We start from the raw sequence: 3505 nt of genomic DNA, 5'->3' as shown, positions 1-3505 counted from the left end.
GGAAAAAAAAAAAAAAAAAAATTAAAAAAAAAATAAAAAAAAAAAAAAAAAAAAGAACCCAGCAACCCCCTGGAAAGGACCCAACACCAGATGGGAAACCATGATTGCACACTAAGGAAGGAAGCCTTGTGTGTTATCAGCAAATTCTGTGCCCCCAAGGGCCCGAGAGAGACAGGCAATCCGGTGTCCTCACCTGCCTGCCGTCCACTCCCTCTGCCTCACCCCTCCCTGGCCCCAGCATCCTGGCTGCCAACCTGCCCTAGACTTGTTTTGAATCTTAAAAGGATCAAAGCGATGCCAAATAATTTCTCTGTATCCTAGACGAATCCCAGAAATACTGGGAGAATACCAAGAAGGGGCCAGCAGGTGGCGTGGTGGTTGAGGCACTGGATTCCCACCTGGCCGATCGTAGTTCAAATCCTGGACCTGGTGGTTTGCTTTCTCACTTTCCCATCCCCCTCTCTTTCTCTCTCTCTGGCGAGCACATGTGCCCCATAGCAAATTAATTATAATAAAAAATAAATAATAAGTAAATGAGTCATTTTTAAAAAGAACTGGGGCTGGCATGCGGCATGTTAGTTAAGGTGCTGGACTCCCACATGGCCAACTGTAGTTCGAGTCCCAGACTCAGCACCTTGAAACTCATGCCATCTAAAATTCCAGGAGGAGAATGGAGAAGGGATTGTGGTGTGGCCATTCCCCCTGGGGGGTGATTTCTTACTTTCCCCCTCACTGTCTGTTTTTCTCCAGTGAGTGCATGTGCTCTATGACCAAAACCTAAAAATACAAAAACCCGGGGACCAGCAGATTGTGTAGTGAGTTATGTCACGGTACATGGCTAACCGCGGTTCGAATCCCAGACCCAGACGCTTCAAAGTCACATTGGGCACGTGAGCATACGTGGACAAGATCCCGAGAGGAGCATGGAGAAGGGACTGCGGTGTGGCCAGCCCTGCTGGGGGATGATTTCTCGCTTTCTGTCTCTGGCGAGCACACGTGCCCTTTAGGAAAAACCTCTCTAAAACAACATTGATGAATAGGGTGGGGCATGACCCCAGCACAAGCTCTCATGGGGGGATTTCCACAAGGGGAAGCCCACGTCATTCTTCGATCTGCAGGAATGGGGACAATGAGGCCAGGGAGCGGTGGGAACCGAGTGTCAGTGTGATAATGAACCAAGCAGAGAAGATGCAATGGATCATGGGAGATGTCCCTGGAGACCAGAAAACTGGACCCTGAGTGTGACCGAGACTGCTGGGACGGAATGCCAAAGCCAGAGTTCTCAGGGCAGAGGGACCTAGGGATGGTCCTGTGGCCTGGTAGTTAAGGGAGCCAGATCCCACACAGACAAAAGCAGTTCGAATCCCAGCCCCACTGGCTTTGAAAACACACTGTGTGTGTGTGTGTGTGTGTGTGTGCGTGCGCATGTGCGCCCCAAATCCCTACAAAATGGAAAAAAGGAGAAGGGACTGCAGTATGACCATGCCCCACGGGGAGGGGCAAGTGCTCTCTCTCTCTCTCTCTCTCTGTATCTTTGTTTAGCAAACATGGATGCCCTCTGACAATTTATAAAATAAATAAATAAATAAATAAATAAGACCCTTGGGACTGGCAGGTGGCATGGTGACATGAAGGCACTGGACTCCCACATGGCCAACTGTGGTTCGAGTTCTGGACCTGGTGGCTTGCCTTCTCACTTTCCCTCTTTCTCACTCTCTCTGGTCAAATTGAAAAATAAATAAATAAATAAATAAAATGGAAAAAAAAATTTTTTTTTTTGGAGAGGTTATTGCTATAGGGCGTGTGCGCTCTCCAGAAAGACAGAGAGAGACAGAGAGACAGAAAGTGAGAAATCACCCCTTGGGGGGATGGCCACACCGCAATCCCTTCTCCTCCATTCTCCTCTCGGGATCTTGGGCACGCACGCACACGCGCCCGGTGTGAGTTTAAGCCACCGGGTCCGAGCCTTGAACTGCGGTTGACTACGTGGGAGTCCAGTGACATAGCCATTACGCTAACTGCTGGTCTCAAATGAAATAAATATTTTTGAAAAAGCCTCAGAGGGCTGACATGTTAGGAAGAACACACATACACATGAAGTGGACACCCGGGCCCGTGCATACACTACATGTCTTGTGGAGCCAGTGGAAAGTGAGTTCAGACGTCACGACCCCTCGTCCTGTGCCCTCAGCTTCAATCTCCTGCGGATATTTTCTTACATAACAAAGCACAATCACCACACCCGAGAAACTTAATACTAACACGTTATCTAAGACACACTCCACGGTTGAGTTTCCTGGACAGTCTCAAAGGGTCTGCTATTCATTTTTTTTAAATAAATATTTTATTTAACATTTATTTATTTATTTACTTATTCTATTTTGACCAGAAAGGAACAGAGTGAGAAAGACAGAGAAAGTGAGAAAGCAAGCCGCCAGGTCCGGGACTTGAACCACGGTCGGCCATGTGGGAGTCCAGCAACCTCAACCACCATGCCACCTGCCGGCCCATCTGCTATTCAATTTTTAGGTCTAGATCTCAAGGACCATGCGCTGCATTGGACCCTCATGTCTCTGGAGCGTTTCGCCGAACTACAGGGTGTTCTAATATGGTACAGAAGTGAGGCACAGGCCCCTAGTTCAAGGGAACTTCAGCGAGTGTATGGAAAGGGGGCTCTGGATGGTACCTCAGCAGTAGGAAGGAACCCCGTGAGGCTCACCCAAGTGGGAAGGGTCTGGGTTTGCATCTGGTCAACTCCCTGAGTATACCAGGCATGCAGGTGCCCATGTCTGGGGGTTGGCAGAAGCTGGGGGTGGACTGTAGATCCAGACCCTGTCTTTCTCATTTACGAAAGAAAGAAATAAACGTTTTTTATTGAACATTAATTGACTCACTCATTCATTCATTTTAATTTGACCAGAGATGGATAGAGTGAGAGAGAGAGGTGTCGGGGGGAGTGAGAAAGCAAGCTGTCAGGTCTGGGACTTGAACTGTAGGCACCCATGAGAGAGTCTAGCACGCTTAACCACCACGCCACCTGCTGGCCCTGAAATAAATAAACTTTCAAAATAAAAATAAAAAGGGACCCAGCAGGCGGTTTGAGTTCCAGACCTGGTGGCTTGAAAATCATGCCAGGCATGTATGTGTGTGTGCCCGAAATCCCAGGAGGAGAATGGAGGAGAAAGGATTGTGGCATGGCCATCCCCCCAGGGGGGATTTCTCTCCCTCTCACTGTCTCTCTCTGTCTCGTGAGTACATTCATCCTGTGGCAAAAACAAAGCAAAAATTTAAAAAGCCACCTAGATTAAATAAATAGAAGTTCATAGAAAAACAAAATTAAAGTATAAGCTTCTCTTGGTGCAAACATTTTTTGAAACCCGGGTAGAGTTTCTTTGTACATTTTCTTTCTTTTTTGGGGAAAGAGGTTTTTTGCTATAGGGCGCGTGCGCTCGCCAGCCAGACAGAGAGAGACAGAGAGACAGAAAGCAAGAAATCACCCCCCAGG

General features: G+C 47.9%; 1 protein-coding gene across 1 annotated transcript in view; it reads right to left on the bottom strand.

Annotated features, from left to right (window-relative positions):
* Window positions 1-3505, bottom strand: part of ZNF74 (zinc finger protein 74) — an 18652-nt gene that overhangs the window by 13030 nt on the left and 2117 nt on the right. The gene's annotated exons all lie outside the window — the stretch shown is intronic.

Source organism: Tupaia chinensis, unplaced genomic scaffold (assembly GCF_000334495.1).
Source record: "Tupaia chinensis unplaced genomic scaffold, TupChi_1.0 Scaffold000287_1, whole genome shotgun sequence".
NCBI lineage: Eukaryota > Metazoa > Chordata > Mammalia > Scandentia > Tupaiidae > Tupaia > Tupaia belangeri.
This window is presented reverse-complemented; position numbering and strand designations above follow the sequence as displayed.